This window comes from Rissa tridactyla, chromosome 8 (genome assembly GCF_028500815.1).
Source record: "Rissa tridactyla isolate bRisTri1 chromosome 8, bRisTri1.patW.cur.20221130, whole genome shotgun sequence".
NCBI classification, from domain to species: Eukaryota; Metazoa; Chordata; class Aves; order Charadriiformes; family Laridae; genus Rissa; species Rissa tridactyla.
In genome coordinates, this window is record NC_071473.1 from 47,695,049 (window position 1) to 47,708,250 (window position 13,202).

Consider the following 13,202-nt stretch of genomic DNA (forward strand, 5'->3'; position numbering starts at 1 on the left):
GTTCTGTTACTGAGATCTTATCCAACTTGGTGGCATGCTGGAATACTTCTCTTCTACTTGAGCTGTTTAAAAAAAAAAATGTATGGGTAGTCTTTCCTAGGAAGGCAATCATAGGAGGTTCAAAAATTTGCTCTACCCTTCTTAACAAGTAAAATAAAAACAGAAAGCTTTGCCTTTGCATAGATTTTTAGGCAAAACAGCAAAAAAGTATCTCAATTCAGACTTATGCATGCAGTTTTATGCTTACAAAAATGCGGATGGATAAGGAATACTTCTGCATTTATTCCTACATTGACATTTATACCACAAGTTATTCACATTTACCTGCTCCCTGAGATTTAAGGATGGTGTAAAGGATGCAACATATACTTGCAATTTTGTATTCAAGAGGAGTTGCTGCGCTTTGTGCAGCCTAGCCAGCAAGTAAGCTTACATACACAAGCCATATTTATCTATAAGTATGACACAAAGCTGATTAAAAACAAAATCAATCTCTTAAATACAACTGATGTGAAGAAACAGAATGAAATCACTTGATATTAATATCAACTCCTATAAGTGAAACAAGATGATCATAACTGCAAACATTTAACAGGTGAATGTTTAACATCCCCAAAGCCTTGCTGCTTGAAGCATCACTATTACAGAGTAAAAAGCAAAAACACAATGCAAGAATTAATCACAATGTATATTAAAAAGATAATTTAATCATCATTCTGCTCCAGCAGCCTTAAGTGAAGATTTCAATTAAACGATAATGCATAAACTACTACACATATAGCAGTTCTTCCCTTGCACGTACCATTCAGCTCCTTTCCTTAAGAAAAGGCTCACGATACTTATCTATCATCGTTTGTGTATCCTCACCCTATACACCTTTCCTTGCTTTATGCAGTTCCATGGAGCAATTATTTTGATTGGTTTTTCCTACATGCTCGTTTTTCTGCCCAATGTCATGGGTAGTAAGGGAAACACTCAGGCCTTATTCTTCAAACACATCTGAGATGCTTCCATCATCTTTTTGTTTACTTTTAAGGCAAGGAATTGAGGCCTAATGAATTTCAGCATTTGCTGTAAATTGATTCCACTTAATTAGGTAATATTTTCCTGAGCATTTGCTTTAGAAAGCATTTTGAAATTTGACTGTACACTTCATGTTTTTTCTAGCTTACACAGCACAGCAAAAATTATATTTGTATTGAAGATTGACAGTTTGGTCTATAAATTTTGTATTATCGGAGACTAGCTGTTGTGTAAGTAGGTGAAAAAAGCCTGCTGTCACCAGATATTAATCAGTTCTGGATATCACCAGTGGCTTCAACATTACTGTCAAAAGATGTGAAGTATCCCATATGATAAGCACTGTGCCGTCCAAGTGCAGAGAAGTGGCAGGGGGTGGGGGACGGGAACAACAGCCTAATAAGAACTCAGTGATTAATAGGAATTAATAATTAATCCCACCTTTTTAATCTTTGCTTTTAAACAGTTAAGCTGCCACTTAGAAGAGGCATATTGTCAGCAAAACCTAATTCTTTTTAATCCACGTGCTGACTGTATGACATTCCTGTGCATTTTTCCCCCCAAACACTGAAATGAGTGGCAATGCCAAAGAGACAATATCTCGCTTAACGTAAAATCTGTGGTAAGCCTTTCACTCAAGTAAAATAACTCCCTAAATATCTATGAAAAGTTACGGCAAGCACTTTCAGACATTGGATGATCCCTTTCATTTTGACTTAAAAGCTGAAAATTTGCTCAACTTGTGATCTTCCATATCAAAAATTGAAACAGAGCAGCCATTAGCATTGCTCCAATGAGCTTCATCATTTGGCTATGAAACCTCTCACCAACGTAACCCCTTGCTAGTTAGTTTACTGCATTTGCAAAGGTAACATTCAGCTCTAATGCCTTTTTTCCATTGTTCTGGTGGCCTTTTTTGATCTCATACCTTATTGAAAAATTCTGTGATTTTAATCAATATATAGTTAATAGCAAAATATTGTAAAAACATCTTCTCTGGCTATGTCAAAACTCCCTAGTATGCCATATGCAGTATCTACACACTGACAACAAAAAACATGTCAAGTGCAACATCACTAAGCACTAGCCAGCTCTTATTTTAATAGTATTCATAAATGGTGGCTAATTTAAGTGCATTGTATTGGACTGATAATGGAGTCTCAGTTATTGCTCATCTCTCGAAGCATCTATTGATATGTAAAGCAAAGACATTAGCCATGTAATTAGCCTACAGCATAACTATCATCCTTCACTCAATCATTTCAGTTCCAACTGCCCAAACAATAGTAACATTTCACAATGTTTTTACTTGAAATAGCTGGTGCCGTAATCATAGTGTGAATTTCTTATGAAAAGCTCCCACAGATAGTGTACATCATGCTGGGAAAATGAGTTTAAGTACAAGAAACCGATTAAAACTCTAACAATCTCCTAAGGATAATTTGTTAAAGAGGTTTTGTTACTTTGCATTAGCTCTAAAAATAATCTAGTTCGTTATTAAAAGGTTCACCACCTTAATAACTATTTAAGATTGTATAAGAATAATCAATGTTTTTCAATCAATGTTGGCTACATATTTTTATATTAAGCACAAATGCAATTTTACTATTAGTTTTAATAATATTTCCACATATTTCTACTTCATTATTCACTTGATTCTGTTCTGAAAGCAAAAAAAATAATACACCCTAAGCAATTATTTGAAACGTTACAGTTTATTTTAAGATGGAGTTTAAACTGAAAGGACTTTCACGATGTTTCCTGCAATAGCAGAGCCCTAGATTCTGTGACTTATGTGATTCCTATCTTCCTTTTGTCCTATGTTCTTGCATTTTTGAAGGTTGTTTTCAAGATACATTTAGCTTTTCATGCTCTGTAACATATTCCTTAGTTATTTTAATATATGTCTACAGTGTCACTTAAGACTGACTTTGAAGGCCAGGCTTAGACACGCATCATCCTTCCTCATCTAGGTCTTTACTGATATCTACAGAAAAACATCCACATTGCTTCCTAGAAATGGTCTGCCTCAGGAAGAAGCAAACTCCTTCCTGCTTCCCAATGCATTTCTAATTATGGGATCTTGCCCATACAGGGCAAGAAAGAATGGGCTTGGAGAAAGGTTTATCTCTGATCCTGTCCTGAATTCAGCAAGCCGCCTGAGCTCTGAACAAGCTGTTACTAGGAGACAGTGCAGAGATTTTCAAGTTGAGTCGAGGAGCGCCAGCTCAAGAAGATTATAAGGTCAGTTTTACATACTTTCTTAGTTCCTTTAGTTTTTGAAACCCATAAATTAACAGTAATGAGTGCATAGCTGTTCAAAGGGACTCCAAGAATGACCTCATAAATAAGATCTAGTAAAATGAATACTGGTTGACTATAAAAAGCATCATTAGATGCAATCTGATATAGAAACACATCACCAGAAAAAAAGAAGAAAAAGAAAAAAAAAAAACCAGAGAGAGAGGTTGGGATCCAACCTCAGAAGAGCCAACAGAGTCACCTGGAGCCTGGAATGGAGAGGCTTACCTTGTTCTAGGTCTTTGTCATGACCCTAAGAGTACAGTAGCAGGGAGCAACCCTCATTAGCCCCAGTTAAAGGAAGACTGGTTTGTTATTTCTATCTCAGAAAGTGAGAGCACTAATCTGTTGATGCTGCAGGTGGCATAGGCTGCTTTGATGTGGATGGAGCTCAGATTCCAGGAATGGTTAGTGCTAGAAAATGGGCTGGACTTAATTTGTGTTTCCACAAAGTATCAATTTTATTTTTCAGCTGTCAGATGACAGATGCATTTCATACTTAAGCAGAGAAATCATAAATTCTGATACTATTTTTGCCAATGCTTGAAGGCTATTAGTGTGTCCTACCTTACTCTTTGGAAATTTTTGAGTTTGACAAATCTTTCTTTGGAAGTCATGATTTACATATCTTAGTCTAAGTCCACACCTTTCAATGAGAGGACAGAACACTTCACAAAGGAGAAGCAGATAAATTGTGGCTGAAAGAACACAATTTTCCATGACAATGCCACAGTCCAGTGGCTGAACCAAATTTACCAGTCAGCTCCTGTATTCACTAAGCCACACTGTTTCCCTGTGCTTGACTGCAGAAAACAAAGATCTTCTCTATAGTTAGTGAACTAAAAATAAAACATACATAATATACATCAATTCTATTCAACCAGTGGAAAAATCTACAATCACTTTTATTCCAAATGGTATTCATATTCACAAAAGAGAAGACAAATTCTCAGTAGCATTTCTACTGCATCAGTAGCTCAACATCCACAGGAAAGAGAGCTTTGCTTTATTCTTTAATTCATATTTAGCACTTGCATGTTAAATGTGTGCTAAAAATTCTTTAGCAAATCAGAACGAAGAATAGCTAACATTCTGTGCCTTCAAGTTTTTATTGAGCTTTCATGTTGGTAGTGGTCTAACCTATTCTTCTTCCCTGCGGGGAAACAAAACATTGCAGCGCAATGTGCTAAGAACAAAACCAAAGCAAACCATCTCCCCCTCTCACCAACCTATCCTTAGGAGGTCAGTCCCTCCTCAGGAAGATGAATATTCTTACTTCTCATGAATTTCAGAAAGACTGGAGAGCTTTAAGCACCTGGCATTTAGGAATTCAACTTAACATTTTCAAGTTTTCTCCAGTCGTACCACAAACATTCTTCTGTGTATTCCACTTATTTATCAAAGAAAAGGTAACATAAAGCAAGGCTTTAAATTTGAAAAGGTAAGACAAAGCAAGGTTTTAAATTTTTTCTCCTCTAACATTAAAGTCTTTTTTTAGCATTTCATAAAAATTTAAAAATCTTTTTCTGAAACATCCTTAGTCGGGGAGAAAATAATTGGAAAACTACTACAATTTGCAAGAAAAGTCCACATAAATTTACCTCAGCATATTATGTAAAATGACTGAGTACCTCAAAGCTTCACTGTTTGTTAGCTGGCAGGTTTCCAGTGCTATTCCAATAATTCCTATTCCAATAACAGTATAATAAATAATTTTACTGAACAAAGATGGAACTGAAGTTGTGAGCACTTTCCTGAAAAATTATCTGAAAATCAAATATGAAATTTCAAACTGAACATATGAGTAAGAGCTGCAAATATGATGTGACTGTCTAGTACTGTCCCTAACAGTAGTGGAAGTGAAATGACATGTATATTGTATTATCTTTTACTTTTGTTTGGAGCCCTGGTTTTATGGCTAAGATGGCAAAACAGCACAGGAAAATGTGAATTAATTAATCCAAATGATACTGCAGAAGGCACTTTCTGACCTAAGTCCTGGATAATGAGAAAAAATCCAGGCAATTGCACTTCTTAACTTGCCAGAGTCCCAAGGTGAAGCAAGAGTATAGTTCTCAGTTGCTCAGAGAAACTTTCTGTATGCCCAAAATGGAAAGGGCCACTGAAGTACTGAGAGCTGGACCAGGTCCACTTGTTTAATTTAAGGGAGACAGCTGTTGCGATTTACATAAATTGTGCTTTATTGATCCACAGAGATTCTTATGGCAGCTTGCCTTCATCCAGGAAAAAAAAAAAAAAAAAAAAAGAATGCCTTGTCATCCTCCCTGTGTCTTATAGGCAATGCTGCACCAGAAGAAATATTATGCAGGTTTTTGCATCAACTCAAAGTTTAGAGTGAATGCAAAGACTAATCCAGGTTAGGGCAATTTTGACTGGTGTGGTACCAACTAGCAGTACTAGAGATTAGGTCTGGGTTTCATGTGGGAAAATACATGAGAAATCGAGAAGGATATTGTAGAGAATGTAAAACAGCAGGACAAAAAAAATGAATATTTGTACATGATCTTAGTTTTCTGTCTCAGCATTTTTTAAAAAGAGAAGTAGTGCTAGATTTGTGGGGGATTGTGGTAAATATAGGTCTCTAAGGGCAAGCGGCAAAGCATAAGGGAAGGCCCTGAGGACCCAAGCTTTCATGTGAACTGCCACTTCAATATGTGTGTTGTAGGAGACAGATAGGATAAATTAGACAATGTTTGTACAGTGCTGTGAAAATTGTAAATGCTGTTAACAGTGCTAAGTATTATTATTAGGTACCAAATACACGCGAAGAGCTCTGTAAGACAAAAACCCAACCAAACACCAGCTACCCTAGATATTATCATTAAACATACCTATATCAGGTACTCAAAGTTGTTCGCATGCCTAACTGTCTGCCTCTGCATTAGCCATGGGCAACTACTGGGAAACAGCAAGAGTAGAAAAGAAAAAATAAACTGTCTATTGAGCCACAGGGTATAGGGAAAAGAAGGCGGCACACTGGAGCACTGCAGTACGATCCTAGGGCAGAACAGTCTTAGTGCTCTGCCCACCCACCGACTGCACATAGCTGTGGGCTAAAACCCCAGCTCAGCCTGAACGTAGCCAATAGAAAATGTCATTTACGACATCCTAAGGTTAGCCTAACATTAATTAAACCGTCACAGTACTGCACTATTATCCTCTTTACTTATTTCTTTTGTGGATTTTACTTTTTCTTAAGAAATAGTCATTTTCAATTAGAATTTCATAATAAATCTGAATGTCAGAACTCCCCAAGTATGAATGTCATCTCTGTTTAGAGGCTACAGGGAAGAACTGAAAGCCGAGATGTCCTTGAGCACTAAAACTAGCTGAGATACTAATCTACCACAGGAACCTGAATGCAGCATTAGACCCCAATCTGGCTAAATCAGAACCGCTGAGTTCCAGCACTGACTGCTTCACTGAAAGCCCTGCTCTGCGTGGGGCAATGCTACGCCCTTGCAGTGCTGTGATTCCCAGTAGAAACTAGTACGGGGCAATTGCAAATACAAATTTGACAATCAAACTGGCAAATGCTACATACAGTCTAAAGTTTTGCTCTTTCCCACCAACATTTTGCCAACGAGGATGCCCTTCTTCTACAATATCTTCTCCGATGCTTCTCAGATGCTGTGGAAGTTTGGACTTGAGGCAACTAGTCTAAGTGTCTAAGCAGCTTACTGCTCTTTCTAAGATTTTTGTGCAAATGCCACATCCCTGCGTAGGGGATGTAAGCATACCCATCCAGTCAATGACATATTAACTTGCCTACAATAACTCGCTGCACTGAAAGATACTTTAGGTAGAAATAAGTTGCCATGTGAACTGAATCTAGAAAACTGCCCCTTCTGCTTTTATCTCAGCCTTCAGGAAAAGCAAGAACCGGATTCAAGATGATTTAAACATTTCAGTAAACTTATTGCAAGTATTTTGAATATTTTCATATGTTTAAGTCTGTTTAACATTTTATAAGTATTACAGAGGTAGTGCTTTGTACATTCCTTCTTGATGAATGCCAGAGTTACACAATTGAAAAAATGGTAGTAGAAGCACACTCCCAGAATTTATCAATATTGCTGCATACTATATACGTAAGCCTATATTCACTACCCCAACGTCTTTCACTTGATGTCATTCAATCCATAAAAACAAAAAAAATATTAATTGACTGAGATGTAATAAGGTAAAATCCTGCAGTCATCTAACAAGATAATCTGTCATTGCTATACAACGTACAGATAAATTGTCAAGGCCAGAGATGACAGAAAATTAAGAAATATACAAACACAACAAAACGCAATAGATATACATGAATTTTTTAAAATTTATCACTGAATTAAATGAAATGAAAAATTAATCACTTTGTCCTGCTGAGGTTAAGATTGAGCCACATATGTGTTTACATTTGGAATTTTATAGAGGAAGAGATGAGAGGAAGACGTTGCTGGGATTTTATTTTTTTTTTTAAACTCATTTCTGCTTTTATAGCATTTGTCATATTTACTCTTTATGTCTTTGAGGACAGGTTGGATCTTGTACACAGAAGCAGTCTCTATCCCACCTCAAACATTTTTACTCTATCACTCATCTATAGACCCATAGCTTTATTATCTGCATTGTCAGTTTTAAGCCAGTCTAAATTTTGGAATAGATAAGTAGTAAGGAATTGTCTCCAACAGTTTAGGCTCTGATACTTATCAGGATAAGGTAGATGGACAAAGTAGAAGTTACTCCAAATACAGACTTACAGGTTAAGAAAAATGTCTTTCCCATTATAATGAGACATCTAATCTGCGGAAGAAAGAGGTTTCTGGACTAAGGAATCAATTAAATTCTGGACTAAGGAATCAGTTAAATGCTACTTACTGTCAGTGTCAAAGCTTGTTGCATTGGAGAAAATCCCCCTTTTTTATAAAAAGTTTGGTTTTGACATACAAAATTCTAGCCCCTTTAACTGATAAGTCATGGCAATAAACAAACACACAATATTTATAACCTTGGGATGTCTGCAACTAAAGTGCAAGTAGAGGAGGCAGGAAGAATTTTCATATTTAAAATAAGAGCCAACTAAAAGACACTAAACTGCACAAAAGCAATAAAAATTGTTTCTCTGCCCCATGAAAGCATTAGGTGGAGGAAATGTTAGCCCTTCTAATACATTTTCCTGTGACAGAACACTTCTACCGACTAGAAATATTTATACATGCAAATATGGTAGAATAATTAACAGTACAGAGTAATAACATGAGTGTGTACAAAATAGCCCATTAAGGTTCCACACAGAGTCCTGATTGCTTACATGGGAGAGATTCTTATGATTTGGAAAGTTCAACATGAGTTCTTTAGTAACAGAAATTGTATAAAATACACAGTATTAAAATATTTCTTAAATTATTGTCAGCATCTATAATGACAAAAGGCTTTGGAATTTTCAGTTTAGCCTTTTTACTGTCTGATTTACAAACCCCCAAATAGGTTTCCTTATAAAGCTATATATCTTTCCGTCAATCTTAAACTACGTGGTTTACGGTGCTGAAGTTTTGAGGTTATTATTGTATTTCACTACTCAGGTATTTGGATACTCAATTGTATAAAAAAGTACTTTCAAACAGTTAAATCCCCAAAAGAAAACAGGACATGAGCCAAAATTTTAAAGTGAGATGAACTGAAGCCTGGAATACATCTGTGTTTACACATGGTCTGTTAGTCTGCAAATATATGTGGGCAACTGTGCACACCTAATTCCACAAATATGAGTTTATAAATTCATTTACTTCACTCCCAGTTGACACTGTCAATGTATTCTTTAGTCTTTTTGCTGAAACAGGACCAAATGTGCCAACCATGATGGTGACTTTTGAGGCTGTGAACACTTTCCATGAGAAATGGACTGATAAAACTGACTGACTTTGCATATGGTAGAAAAACAGATGATACTAATAGTTATTTACTATTGATATGTTCCACATTTAAAAGAACAGTCTTGAGCCCACTGCCTGTCCCTTGAGCCATCTGGTCTCCCCATTATTAATTGTTCTAACCGACCTTCACAAGAGAAGAAAAATATTGTTGTATCTTCTTTTATCTTGTCTTATAATAGGAATCATGTTTCATAGTGTTGAAATAAATTACTTGCACGGTGATCAAACATCTTAGCTTCGTTTCAGCATTTAATCACCCGTGAAAGCCGTTTATTGCTTCGTATACTCCAAAGCCATGAACATTATTTCCTAACTATTCTATGGAAAGTGTCTTTCATTTTTATTTTTCAATTACATCTTAAATTCTTTCATTCTTCTAGCAGGCACTTTGGTGTAATCCTGCTGTACGGAAGACCCCTGTTTCTCTAATATTTATTTCCTTTTAAAATGTTTTTACCTATTACGTGGGGAAAGAAAAAGCAAACCTAAAATGGCAAAGTAATACTGATTTCGTTGAGACTACTTTATTTCCATCCTTAAATTGAAAAGCCTTAGAAAATAATAATTAAAAAAATCAATACATAAGCAGACTAGAACTGTTCTAAAATCCATTATGTTTTCTAAGCTGCTTGTCAAAATATCATTGCTATTTTAAAACAATCGTCCTTCACCAATTCTACCTGAAATCCTCACCAAGTTTACGGATGTAACAGACAATCATTTCATTTCACACACCTTAGCTTGAGTTGTGTAAAATATTTAGATTTTTATTTTGTGAGGTAGTTCAAAGTCAAACTGCCCTCTTAAATGCATAAAATGAGTCCACATCTTTACTAATTAGAGAAAAAAAAAAACACACCACACTTCAAGCGTTTGAATAGCAAACACACACTCACACAAAACAATTGCCATTCTATGAAGCTGCATTAAAAGAGGTATACTGGAGAGACATTTCTTGAAAACCCGGTCAATTTGCGTACATCATAATCAGAGATTTTTGCATCACATACCATTCAGCTGGTATTAAACCAGCTGAAATAGGTGTAACAATTTACAGTGAAAGAGGAACTATCAAGCTACAGTCTGATGTAACACACTCTTTTCATATCAGACTTTAACATGATAAAGTAGGACCAAGGACATTTGCTGATACTCCAGACCTGAAGTTCATTGTCAATAAAGCATAGCATTGGAATAAAATTCTTCCTGTATGACATGAGATTGAGATAATCTGGAAAGTCACCTAATGTGAGACTCACGGTTTCTCTCATATGATGGGAGAATTCATCAAGTGAAAAAAAAAAAAAAAAACCAAAAAACAACAAAGAAAGTGGAAGGTTTCTTTCTGTTAGTTGACCAAAAACTGAGTACCACTGATGCATAAAATACCACAGAACTCTCTCACCCTCTCTTCGTAAGAGAGGTGCTCCAGATATGCCAGAGTTCCCTCTTGAAAAAAAAATATCAGGGTGTCTCAGATACAGAAGCCTGGAGAACCCTCCATATTAAATTCACAGTGAACATCTTGAATTTAAAAATTTGGAAACGAGAAGGTGATAGATGTTTAATCTAGAAGTTCCAACAGGAAACATTTTATTAGGATGTTAAATAAAAAACTATTCAAAGTGTTTCAGCTCAATTTGTAGAGTATGAGAGAGTGAAGGGAGGATATTTAAACTAACTTGTATCAGTGAAAAACTTGAGATGCTCAACCTTTTTTTCTGAAATCGACTTCTATGCAAAAACTGTACACAGCTAAGGTTTGGGAAGACTACCTTGGAAGGGGGAGGTCCTTTTCCCTCTTGTAGATGTGTTCGTCAATATCCAGAGGTCACAAGGACCAAAAGACCACCGCCAACATACATCTCCAGGAGCACAAGCTACTGCAGAGCACCCTAAAGAGCTTGACTCTCATTCTGTTTAACCCTCACCACTGGAGGCCACCATTGGAGATGAGCAATGTAATCTAGTGGAAGGTGTCCCTGACCATGGCAGGGGAGTTGGAACTAGCTGATCTTTACAGGTCCCTTCCAACCCAAACCATCTTATGATTCTACAGCCATGTTCAGCCACGTGTGTTCAATACGATAGTTGACATTTTTATTTACAGATTATTTTGGTTTTAAAGACATTTCCATGACTTTCTAGCACTTCCCTCAGTTGTTCCCTTTATGGAACTCCTGACTTGGCAAACTTTCTCCCTCTCCTCAACCATCACAGATGTTCTTCAACATGAAGAAATGAATTTCAGTACTTCCTGAGTCACTAACCAGAAGAACCAGAGTATCTCATTTGTTTCTATGGTTTCTCCTGTACTCTTCATGTAATTGCAACACGTACTGTCCTGTTTACCTTAAATCTAGATTTCCAAAATGGGAAAGCTTACAAATGAGAACGGCATTTGAGGAAAATTAAATAAACCATCACTATTTTTAATCTGTATATGTATTCCTCTGTCGTTCCTTACAAGCTTTGGCTTCCGTATCTGCATATAACAGCGTCTTCTTTTGTCTCTTGCTTGACCTTACACTTTCATCCCTAAGCCCCCCCTGTTTTTCCCCCCTGCATGCATTAGCCCTGCCTGTACACAGCCTGTTCTTGCTGGGTCAGGCACAGTATAGCCAAGGCAGGCTGGGCGTTAAGCTCCCTTTTGTCCAGCTGCCTTCACAACACAAAGGGAACTCCACAGTCAGGTTTGATTACACCAAATGCCCACTGGTGCAGGTTCCTCCACTAATCTCCACACAGACAAAAAGAGGGGGTTTAATCCTTAAAATCCTCTTAATGACCTTCCAAAAATACTGCCATCAGTAGTCTTCCTACAGTCCCTCAGGCAGAATCCTCAAGGTTCAAAATCTTTCCGGATAACTTTTCATAGTGTTGACTGACACCATAAAAATACATAAAGCACACGTTGTATCAACTGTGATAGAGTAGCTTGCAGTACTAAGAGGAGAAATAATAGCTTTTCAGACAAATCATAAAGCCAGGGCAAGTTAACTCAGTTTGAGTAAATAAACTGTACAGAAGTCCAATTTTTGTGAAATGAGTCCTACTGAGCACAATTCTTCCCATTAGTCACAGAATAATTATGCAACTTCCCACAGCAAACAAACCTCAGACTTTTCCTTTCTTCTGTCGCAGTTCCTGAGGACTCATGAGGATACGGCCATTATTGAATAAAAGCATTAATCTCTTAAAAAGCACATTTGTGATGCTCTTTTTTGTTCCATGAAAGAAATACAAAACCAGAAATTACCAATAATTTCACTGTGGGAGCACAGGAAAGTATTTGTGAGTAACACCACACACAGTGCTCTGAAGGATCATAGCACACAACTGACTGAAGATTTTAAATTAAGGGTAGTTATCTTTACTAAACATGCAAAAAAAATTTTCTTTTTTAATAATTAACTGGTCAAAACACCAGCAGTATAGAACTTTCTTGTGGAAGATACACATCTGTGAGATTTTTAAGCCTGTCAGCATAGCACATGTTTTTTAAAGATTCCTCTGTTGTCAAAGTATGGTAGAGTTTATATAAACTGTTTCCACAGAAGTTCTTCACACTAAAGCTTAACAAAAAACATGTAGTTTCAAATCTCAGCACAGCTTTGTGTTCAACCTACAATTACAGTGGCTCTGGCAGATCCATCTTTCAATGGCAGAAAAAAAACAAAGCAAACCTCTCTCTTCTCAGTTTGGTCAATATCTTACGATTGGTTCAGATCATTAATTTCAAGTTAACTAATATTTTGTGTTGTATTAAAGGGACTTAATTTGATGCTGTTTAGTGGGATATAATATTTAGCTACTTATTTAAAGCTATCATTGTAATGATATTTTCTAGAAGTTTAACTCACCTAAACTTATTAAATGTCATGCTATAGTCAGAGCAAGTCAAGGTATAATTTTTTATTATTTAGTTATGAAAAAAAG

The 13,202-nt window shown here is 36.4% G+C and overlaps 1 protein-coding gene across 1 annotated transcript in view; it reads right to left on the bottom strand.

The window, feature by feature from the left end:
* Positions 1–13,202, bottom strand: part of LOC128913787 (cytosolic carboxypeptidase 6-like) — a 394,961-nt gene that overhangs the window by 246,076 nt on the left and 135,683 nt on the right. The gene's annotated exons all lie outside the window — the stretch shown is intronic.